General features: G+C 48.8%; 1 non-coding gene across 1 annotated transcript; it reads right to left on the bottom strand.

Moving 5' to 3' along the window:
* Positions 1-1,706: 1,706 nt before the first annotated feature.
* TRNAL-UAA (transfer RNA leucine (anticodon UAA)) lies at positions 1,707-1,789 on the bottom strand. The gene has a single exon. It is a non-coding gene; the product is annotated as a tRNA-Leu (tRNA).
* Between the last annotated feature and the right edge of the window lie 9,660 nt (positions 1,790-11,449).

The following is an 11,449-nucleotide window of genomic DNA, read 5'->3' as shown; positions in this document are numbered from 1 at the left end:
TTTGAAGCTCTCTTAAACACTTGGGGGATGTGGGGGGAAGGAGGAAAGCTGTGGCTTGCTAGAAGGCAGTTTATTTGTCAGCCCACAACTACCCCAGCCACTGGGCTCGTTGCTGTTTCAGTCCCCAAATCTCCATGTTCTTACATGGATCTGCCATTTGATCTCTGTCCTGACTCATATTAACCATAGCCCCCAGCCCCTGTGTGACCCCAGCAGGCTGCTAACTCAGCTTCTGCTGCCCCCACATGATGCTTTGTCTGCCCAATGGTTTTACAAAGTGGGTAAACATCCCGAGGGATGAGGAACAGACCAGAACCCGTACCCCTGGAATGGGAAACACACCAGCCTCGTGCATTCATGGATCAACGGGGAAGCTCAAATGAGATTTCAGCTTTGAACTCAACAGAGGCCACCAAGTGCCTTTGACACATGAAGCAGGCAGGAGTCAGGCTCCAAGCCATCGGAGGCAAACACTTGACCCACAGTGCTGCTTAGACCCCCTGGGATACTCTCAGAGATGCGTTTGTCATTCTTTGCATCTCTTAATGACCGAGGTTAGTTGCAACGAGCCAGCTCTAGCAGAGATGCACAACATTTCACTCCCGGTGCTAAGCAAATGGGAGAGGAGCAGAGTAATTCCTCCCATGTCCTCTCCTCTGGGTCCTGCCCCATTTGTTACAAGGCCGCTTGTCCAGACCCTGTAATCCTTCCCTGTAAGCCTCTGCCTGATTCCCATATATGAGAGAGAGCCAAAGAGCTTAACATGCAACTTCTAATTGAGCTGTATCATCTGCCACAAACATGAAATTAACGGCCCTACATCATAATCATAAATTCATACATAACCCCCTGCACCAGCAAATAACTCTTTGCAGTGATGCCACAATGGAAAGCTGATTTGCAAGAAGCGCACGCTACCCAGGAATCCTAATTAACCAAATTAACACCATCACTTCAAATCATGTCCCAGCAGTAGGACATTTCTGATTGGCCTCAGGCTGGAGTAAAGCAGCCAAATGAAAACCTGACAGCATCTCCATGGGTCCAGCGAGATAACCCTTTACTGAGGGGAATAGCCGGTGTCCATCCATGAGCACCACCCCAAGACAGACTGTGGGCATAGCGATGCTTTGCAGGTTCTTCATGGACTTCCCAAATTCAACTGGGATGCCCTTCCTGCCATGCTGGCTTGCTCCAGGGGGTTGTGACACCGACAGATCCCTTTGCAGAGTGCCAAAGACCAAGTGACGGGTCTGGGGTCATGGAGCAGAGGTGGTAACAGGAGCAGCCACCACAAACCCCAACCCCATCTCCCTGGCCCCACTGGCTTGCACTAGTTTCTGTTCGTGCCTTGAGCTGTTTAGAGCTCAACACCTTGTTTTTCCCCCTTCAGGGTAGTCAGTTTTTCCTATTTCTGCCATGGGAAAACAGGTTGCTATTTTGGGAGCATGTGGGATTCAAGCCCACAACTGTCTCAGCACTCCTTGCATGGAAGATGAGATCCATTACCCATGTGCCAAAGGGGCTGGCTCATGTCTCTCCACACATTCATTTCAAGCGGGGTGGCTCAGCCCCACTGAGCCCATGCTGGGACATGGAATGTGTGGGGATTGAATGGCACAGGGCCTGCAGCTCCCATCCCTGCTCTGAACTGATGCTCTAAAAGCTGGGGTGGGAGCTGTGGAACAAGAGAAAAAGGAGGCTCCTACCAGAAGTGGGGTTCGAACCCACGCGGGCATGTGCCCATTGGATCTTAAGTCCAACGCCTTCACCACTCGGCCATCCTGGTGGGCTGTAAGCACTGCTCTGACCCACCAGCTCCCCAGCTCCCAACCACAGACCCTTCCCAAGCCCACCGACACCTTTCCCTCCTCACTGCTGTCTCTAATGTCCCCACTAAACCAGTGGAGCATCACACTGGGAGGCAGCCGCTCTCATGGGCCATGCACAGCCCCAGTGTACCACTCACAGCACTGGTGGTAACACCAGCAGGGACCCTGGTGCATGAGGGCATCTCTGGAGGGTCTCAGCCTGACCCTGAAGCATGCCCAGGGGGAAGGGAGCAGCTCTGACAGCACTCAGCCAGACACACCACATGGTTAAATCACCGTCCTCGCTCTTCAAGTCTCACTGCTCACCCCTCCAGTCCGCATCTGGGGCTCTACCAGGGCACTGCACTGGGGCAGGAGAGCCTCTGTTTACCTTGGGGTGAGGCGCAGCTTTTATTCTGCCTGCTGGGGAAAACTAAAAGTAAAACCACACAGAAAACCTCTGTTGAACCATGTAGGATTCAAACCCACCGCCCCCAGCTGCCTCTGCAGGAAGCCTTTAGTCCTTAAGCCACAGGAGCCTGATAACTTCTGCCTCTGATTCCAGCCACCCTCACTCTTCCCAACCCAGCACCTTCACACAGAGATGCTGTCACACAGAGAAACCTGAGCAGGCCCTTTCACCAGAGCATCCTGTCTGTGCTGACCCTGTCCTGGTAATTCCCCCCTCACTTCCCCAGTGACTGCTCACGACTGCGCCCCGGGGTAGATGAACTGCGTATAGGGCTTGTGCTTGGCTGCTGCAGAGGAGAGAGAGACTGACAAGTAAAAAGCTCCCAAAAGAAGGTTGAAGAGAGCTCCTCAGTGAGGAGGGGTCACCCCAGTCTCCAGAGATAACACATAAGTGCTAGGAAGCAAGGCAGAACCCCATGGGAGGATGCTGCAAGCCCTCAGCTTAGCAGAGGACTGGGTCAACCTGTTCCCATGCCAAAAACACTGCCAGGAGGAAAACTCCCCCCCTTAAGTGCCAGGAGGGGACAGCACCTTCCTCTGCTTCCCTTATCCCTTTGCCTCACAGCCCCAGCATCCCACCGTGCGGGTCCATGTGTGCAGAGTGGCAGCGCAGCATCCCTGGATGCCTCCAGCATTAATACCCAATGAAGCCCTGCTCACCAAGGGTGCTGCGCACACCAGCTCCCAAGGAATCTGCTCCTAATGAGCGACTTCAAAGCATTAATGAGCTTGCAAAGCTCTCTGCTTCGTTTACAGAGCCGGACCCCGCACGCTTGGCATTAAGACAGGGGTCACCCGTCAGGAGGAGAGAACGCGTGTGCATGTTGGTGAATATAATGTGTTTGTCATCCTCTGAAGAAGCAAAGATTAATCGTGCCCTCTCTGAAAGGAAGCTTTTATACCACATCTGCTCTTCACAGCATGGAGAGAAGGGACCTGCCCACAAGGATGCCCATGACCTGCGCTGCTCAGATCCCCATAGCCCAGCTTTGAAATTAACATCCCACCTTAACCCTTTGGGTCCGGGCTGGGAGATGCTGCTTGAATCGGCAGCCTGAGGGATGAATAATGTGGTGGAATTGCGCTCCGGCACAGATTGAAGGCATGCATGGAAGGATTGGCATGGATGTGTGAGAGAGCAGGTTTGACTGATGTTTCCTGCTCTGGGATCCTCCCAGCACAGCATGGGAAGGAAGTGCTGGCCCAGAACAGCACAATGCATCTGCTGCCCTCCCCAGGGACCACTCTCTCCCAGCCACAACCCCCTCCAAGCATCCCTGAGCTCACCATAAATCTCTCTGTGCTGAAACAACCTCCAGTGCCTGGCGGACAGCCTGGATGCACCCATTGAGGAGCTGAGCCCATCCATCCTGCAGGGCTGGGAGGAGGCCACTCAAACCAACTGTGCTGGGGTGGTTATTGCGCCGCTGCTGCTGAGCCTTCAGGACAATGACCGTGTGCATTCGACACACTGGCATGGGGGCTCAGCTTCCCTCGCCTGTGCTCCTTTGCCATAACACACATCCAAGGGGGGGTCAGTGGCACGTCTTGGCTCTATAGTAAAATGCAGCCCCAAGCAGATGCTTCCCAGGGTTTTCCATGGCTGCGCATCCTCCACCAGGTTGGTTTTCTTCACCTGCAAACCTGCACAGAGCACCAGCTGGCACTTAGCTGGGTCTGGAGTCAGCCTTGCTTCAGGGGGGGGTGTGTAAAATCAGCTGAATTACCTGTAGTGTCGTGGATGTCTTCTGTGCATTCCCAAGCCAGGCTGATTGTGCCTCGCTTGCAGTATCCCCGTGAAATGACAGCTTGAAGATGACACAGCTACCAGCTTTCAGAACACATGTTCTGTAAGAGAAAGACATTAATAATGTCCTGAAGCCAGAAAAGGGTGTCATCCTTTTGCTTCAGAAACACACTGGCAACGCTAGCTGGAAAGCAGCTTCTCCTCTCACCTTTTCTCCCTCCAAAAGAGCTCTCCTGGCACTCGGTGCCTGTTCAGTAGGTCTGTGTTTAATTTAAACAGCCACTGGAGGAATCCACCGTCCCGCATGCTAATACTGCAGCTGGAGAGAGGCTGCCTGCTAATTAAGAGAAAACCCAAAACTTGAAAGTTCTGAGCAAGGCAGAGTAAAAATAACACTTAAAGAGATTTTGGGCCAAAACATCTCCATTTTACTGATGCAGGGGCAGAAACAATCTCTGCTTCATCACTTTAGAAACTAGTTGGACAAGAGAAGTAGGATGGGCCTCTACTCTGTGGTCCTCTCATGCCTTTTCCCTGCTATGAGAGCAGATCAGCATGTGGGTTATGACCCTCAGGGATGCTGTGACCCGAATGTGTGGCACAGAGCAGCCTTACCAGGGTCATCTTAGGTTAAATGAAAGGTGACAGCTTGGCTCTACCTTGTGTTGCAGTGTTGGGGGGGGGGTCTTCACGCTGGTTATAGCAGCGTTGTGATCACATAGCAATTGATGAGGAAGCCAGGTTTTAAATACACCGCTGATGTCCCACGTGTAACTGAACCACCACATTTTGAGGGCTGATGGAGTTAATTGCCAAAAAGAAGAGTTAAGCAGGGTAGCGCTGCCATTTAACCAGTCCTCAGTAGGTTTAAGAGTAAACAGGCAAAGCAGAACAGAAGAAAATCACTTCTTTCCCATCTTTCCTCCTTCTGCAGAGGCAGTTCAGGAAATCAAGGCAGCCTCTCTTTGTATTCAGAGGGTTTTCTTTGCAGAATGGCTAGGAAATACATGTTGTATTCCTATGGGTGAAAGCTTATACTCGGCCGAGTTTGACACGATGCCCTGCTGCTCGTTGGCTCAAGTCAGCTCCTGTGCAACTACAAAACTTACAGCACTTTACTCAAGAGGAAAGGTTTTCATGAAGCCTCCAAATACTGGTATTTGGCCAGAAAACCAAAGACCACTTACTGCGGGCGCACAGACTGGATTAAAAACCAGTGGAGTTGTACAATTACAGGAGGTTATTTATCCCAGAGGGAAAATAACATTTCTTTGTTGAGTCAGTTCTTTCACAAAACCAACAAAAACCCCCATCAAACTGAAAGCAATGCAGCTACCAGAGCTAAAGTAATAAGTCATAGAAAAGAATGGATTTGTCTACTCTCTCCTGCTCAGGAATGGTGTCCCAGCTGTTTACAATTTCCCACAAGCTATTGCTAGTCTAAATTATTCCCCAGCTATTTTCCACAAATATTTCTTGGACAACAGAACAGTTTCTAAAGGAATTAATATTGAGGTTTCAAACTACCTGGGCTTCACAGCTTTGTTTCTGCTTTGGTTCTGAATGGGCTCCTCATGACACGTCTGGAGTGAATGGTGACGGTTCAGCATTTCAAAGTCATCACCTACCCATGTGCAATGATTGCCGCTGATGTTCTGCACATGTAACTCACTGAGGTCTTACCTTTGCTCAGTCTGGACCACATTTAGTGAAAGGTACCACGACGGAACCATCTTTCCCTGTCGCTGTTCCATGCCTCTTCCAAACACCGTCACTAACCACACAGAGAAAATGAGTCATAGCTCTGCAGAAGGGAAAGCTCAAGAACACATCGAGGATCACAGTGCTTTGATAGTGATGCCTCAGACGCTGAGTGCCTAAATCACGGAGTCATAAAGAGACCTGATATAAATGAGACATTCAGTGTATGTTCACCTGCTCTTGCCTTACGCAGTCAGCAGAGTTATTCTACACTGCAGAGAGAAACTTGGTTGATCCTGATTTGATGCACAGGGCCTCTGAAGCTCCCTTCCACCCTGCTCTTTGTATCTGACTATAAGCATGTATCGGTCACCAGGCATGTGTAAACCAGGCTGTAGTAAGCGCATTCCAAAATCACACCAGATAATGCATGTTGTGCATCTTTTGGCTGCCTTTTCACATGACAGAGGAGTTGGCTGGGATAAACAAAGGTTCAGCAGAGAACTCCATCCCTTACAGGGTCAAACTTCGGGAATGCTGCAACGCACTGCTCTGAGAGTCACTCCAGAGGGGAAATGAGGCGATGATTGAGTTATCACACACATAAATACCAACAGAAGAGGTTTGCATGTATCAAAGAAGTCTCCTGCAATTATTGACATAGCTTGGACAAAAGCATTGGAACGAATGGGGAAAACCTTTAGTGCTCCACCTGCAGCATCAGCAGTGCCCGCTGCTGCTCATTATCCCAGCAGGGAAACGTGCAGGCGACATATCACATCCCAGATGTCAAGGTGCATCTGCATGAATTCCTAAAATGACATGTGTTCTTTAGCCCAGAGCTTGGCTCCAGGCTAAGAGCTAAATTTGATGTTCTCTGCGGCTAAAACTTCTTCAAAACCCATTCCGGCTTAATTAGGGAAGGGGAATTTTGGCTGCAGCCTGTACGAGAAGGCTGGCTTGGGAAATGGTATGAAAGTCGTGGGGTTTGCAAGAGCAAAGGGAAAGAACAGGCTCATTTCTAAAAGCACCCTACCTAAGAACTTCAGAAAAGCACAGAACTTCACTGGAATACAACAAAAGGCACTGCCTAAAAGCAGAACATCTTTGGCTCAACGTATCCTCTCCCAGAGGCACCACATCATTCCTGCTGCTCACAAAACAGCTTCTGTCTCCTTTTAATAGTTGTATTTTTAGGCTTCTCATGTTTAATTCTCTCTTTTTCCTTACATAAGGTGCTAGGAAAGGCTGTACTTTCAAACAATAATTACATCAGAGAAAATGCAGAATCCACAGTGTTAAAACGAGCCTACTGATAAGTGAATGAATGTAGGGAGTGAGAGGATACAGTTTTATCAAGGAGAGCACCCAAGTGAGAGTGTAACAGCATCTCCAGTGGGCTGGGGGCACCCATCTTCAGATGTTGGTGCCTACCTGCATTAGCGTGGTCTGAAACCCAGATGCCTGTTTATGCAGCGCTACCAGCACACACATGCCTCTCCCTGTGAGAAACCTTGTGGTAGGCTTAAAATGCAGTTTTTAACAGCCCTGGGTTAGCTAAAGGGTATGTGCCTACAGATGTAGCTTCACCTTATCTAAAGATCAAGCATTTCCTGGTGCCAGGATGCATCATCATGTCCACCACTAGTCCGCTTCCAACAAAACAGAGAAGAAAAGGAGCTATCTGCTTCACCCAATCTGTGCCTGAGGATACAGGCACCTACCCCAAGCAGGCTTCCAATACCTTGATAAGTGAATGAACAAGTAATCAGAAAAGGGTGAGTTTGACCCTCCACCCATGCAGACCACATAGAAATCAACTGACTGAGGCTGCTACAGGTGACCAAAAACTTAAGGAAACACTACGAAAATATTTCTCTCTTTTAGAGAGCCTTACAGTGGACTCCAAGTAGATACATAGAAATGCTGACAGGTATCAGTATATCTGTCATGAGATGTCTAAAATGAGGTTGCGGTGAAGAGTAGGTGTATAGAGTGAGCTCACACATTGTGCACACAAGTTTTTTAGGAATAACAAGTTTACAAAATATATATATTTTTCCCCATATGGGTTCCCAGCTGGACTTTTTTGCTGCCTTGGAAGAGTCCAACTGGCTCAAAACATCGTAATGTCAAAATCCAGGATCCTCCTGCTTAGATGTGACCTTTAAAGGGAATTGCTGAAGGCTGAGGGCTCATCTGCTTACCACTGCTTGACAGGAGGGCATCAGCACTGCCTGTGGTTGTGTGTCCCTTTGTTGCCTTTTATCCCATGCTTGTGCCACCCAGGTGAAGGGAAAGTAGCTCATAGAAAAGAATGGGGAGGGCAAACCTGTGAAGTCTCTGCTAGTTGTTCCGCAGCTTCACCTCCAGTGTCCATCCTCCACCTGGCATTTGAGACCCCTCACTTCTCTTTTCCTGCTCCACTTCATGCCCATAAACCCAGCTCCTGTCCATCCAGTCCTTCATTCCTCACGTGGAGCAGAGGCCATCTCAAGGTAGACCTGGCCACCAGAAGACTTCACAACACAAGCAAGCTATCCCAAGCTGTGTGGCCGGTGTCTTCTTTGGGAAACTGGAAAAGAAACTTCCAAAGCTTAAAAGATAGATTAAGACCACAAAGTCTTCACATTACTGCTATTTCTCTGCAGCCAGGATGGTTTCTTATACTCAGATGGACCACAATGAAATGAACACGGAGCCCCTCTGAAGCCCCGTGTGGCTTCCTTCAAAACTCCTGATCATGAACAACAGACCAGCTCCAGCCCATTTCAGTCATTCATCTGCTTTCTTTTGCTTGGGTTTTGTGTGTGTGTGTTGGGGTTTTATTTTTGAAGTGAGACACAGTCTTTCTGCTGGGGGTTACAGCCTGGTTTGGTAAAAATTAGGCAAAGTAAAGCCTGCAGAGGTTTTTGTTCCGATCTGCTTTAAATGTAGAGGTTTGGAAAGTAGACAATGGAATGATTCTTGTTTGGCTGCACAGCTGTGCTGAAGCGCAGGGGGAGAGTGAAGAAGCACCACTATCTGTTTATTTGGCTTTCAATTGTTACTACAACTCAAATAACAGCTTTGGTCTCTGTCCACAATTGAGTTAATTGGTAACACCTCAAATTGTAGGTCCTAAAAACCTCCTAATTAGCAGCTAAGCACTAGATAAACTCCGTAGCATTTGTTCCTTTGTGCTCCAAGAAGACCTGTGAATTCATAACAGAGCTATGCTTAAGATACATAGCATCTGATTTAATGAGTACATAGGCAAGACATGCTGCCTGTATGTGTGTGTGCAGGTTCCTTCTTGTTCTATAAAACACCTACACCATGGGGCTGGGGTCCCTGATGCGTTCTCTAGACAACTGGGGCCCAACCTAGCAACTACAGATTGTATTTTGCAGGAGGCTTCTGCTGCCTCTGGTGGTCTCTGGGTCAGGGCCCACTGGAAGATGTTCCCTGTTCCTTCTCTATTTAATTTCAGAGTGTTCCCAAGGCGATTCCCACTCTTTGCTCTCTCGTTTACCATCCAAACCCCACACACTGCTCACACTCGGAGCACTGTGGGAAGAAATGGTCCAGATAGGAGCAGTGGAGGGGTTGGGAAAGAAAACACAAATGTGTTGAAGAACCCGATGCAAAAGACCTGTTCTGTACAAAGGAGATTTCTGGGGAGAGTGCTAGGAATCATCCAACCATAGCAGCAATTCAGACATCTAAAGCATAAGCTGTAAAACGTGGGCACTGGAGGTGCGATAACAGTTTACACCATAACGGGGAAGCACAAAGTCCTGTAGCAATTGTCTGCAGTACAGGTCCAGAATGAGTGGTCAGCATCTCCTGCCTGCCTGATAGCCTCTTAAAATGAGGTCGTGCGTCTCAGTCCATCTTCCGTTTAGTAAACGCCTGCAGCACAAGGACATGGCGGGGCTGGTGTTAATAGCGATCAACATCTCTGCCACACAAGGGGAAGATTGGCCACTTGTGAAGGCAGCAGCTTGTTCCACTCCTGAATAGCATCTGGGGCACCTAAGGCTGGCTGATAAAAGCAGGAGGCAGTAAGACTAACACTTACACATTAGAAAGGACTGCTGCCTTCAGAAGGAGAAGGCAAGGCAGTGGCTGAAATGCAACATTAGTCCTTCTGTAGAGATGGATGAGGGGGAAGTTTTGCAGCAGCTGTCCACGCTGCCTTCTTTCTCCTTCCTTTCTCCAAAGCACTAACATGGGCAGAAGTTCTGGTCACCTCCTCCTGTCTGTCTCCTTTTGGTAACCCCAATACAGCTGCCATAAGTTGGGTGGGAGATGTGAGGGATGACAAAGCATTACCCAAGCTCCAGACAGTGACATAAACCCAACCCAAGGATGGGAACACATTAGTCCTGTACCCAGCCTGGTGGAGAGAGACAGGACATGTCCCATAGAGGGGAAAGCTTCGTTAGAGGCAATTGTCTTCCCTCCAGCTCTCCCCCAGAGCAGCTGAAACACAAGTAGTGCCATAAGGCCAGCAAGTGTTTAACAAAAGCCCTTCTCCAGGCTCTCTTTGCTCTGCTGTTCGCTGTGCTGTACGAGGCAGATTGGTGCATGAGGCAGAGTGGTGTGTGAGGCAGATTGCTGCCTCTTATTAACTAAATAAACAAGCAGCGAAAGTTGAGCGGAATGGAAACACATACACAGCTTGTCTGCAAATAGAGACAAACGCCTCCATCGCATGGCTGCACCCAGCTGCCTGGCTCTTACCTGCTTAAACAGCTTTAATTCCGCATTAAGGTCAATGCTGCCGTAGCTTCTCTTCCCAGGTGGAAAAGTTGGCTAATGGAACAGTCGGGTTTGCATTGAGTCCATTCGACGAGTGCTTTGAGGAGCTGAAGTGGGTGCTCAGGTCCTTCCTTCCCAGCCTGGGATGCAGAATCGGGGCCGAGCAGACAAAACAGCAGCATTAGTGAGTAGAGGATCCTCCACAACCACCCCATGAAATGAAGGGTATTTATTCAGCTCATGCATCCTTTCCTTCTACCGCCTACACAGCCCTCTTGCTTTCCTCTATAGACAGATGAGTAAACTGTATCTATATATAGTCTGAGGGGGTTTGACTTTGAGTCTCATTTATTATTCTTTGATTTCTTTTACCTTCTCCTTTTTAAAATCACAGCTCCTGACCAAGTTCTGATGCAGCCCGTGACAAACACAGTCAGACCATGACGGCTTGCATGCATTGGAAGCTATTTGTCCTGAACCACATCCTCCATGTTACTCCAGGTGAAATAAGAAGAACCAAACCTTGTCTTGCATGCCTTGCAGGTAACTGTTCCGAGGATAATTTCAAGTACTGAGACATCGATTCACTAAACATCGCTGTCCTGCTTATATATGGGCACGCAAAGTCACCATTATTGGTGATTTATTTGCTGTAGGTCCTCTTTGATCCTCTCCAGTGCTGTGCACTCAATATCCTCCTCCCATGGGGACAGCCCTATCAAGACGTTCGCATTATTGTGACTTACGCTTCGTGTCCATGGAATCATCCCCACTTACATCTCACTGGATTTAGGGGAATCTTCCAGAGCCCTACAATATATGCAAAACCAGAAGTTCCTCTTGGATTGAGAAATTATGATACCAGCACCTCAAAATTGCTTTTAGCGGCTTTCAGTGCTGCCTCTGGCTCAGAAGTGCTTAGTTTGCTGACAAAAATCATAGACTCATACACATTGGAGATGGAAAAGCCCTG

Source organism: Lathamus discolor, chromosome 7 (assembly GCF_037157495.1).
Source record: "Lathamus discolor isolate bLatDis1 chromosome 7, bLatDis1.hap1, whole genome shotgun sequence".
NCBI lineage: Eukaryota > Metazoa > Chordata > Aves > Psittaciformes > Psittacidae > Lathamus > Lathamus discolor.
The sequence above is the reverse complement of the archived record's forward strand: the minus strand, read 5'-3'. Positions and strand labels throughout refer to the sequence as shown.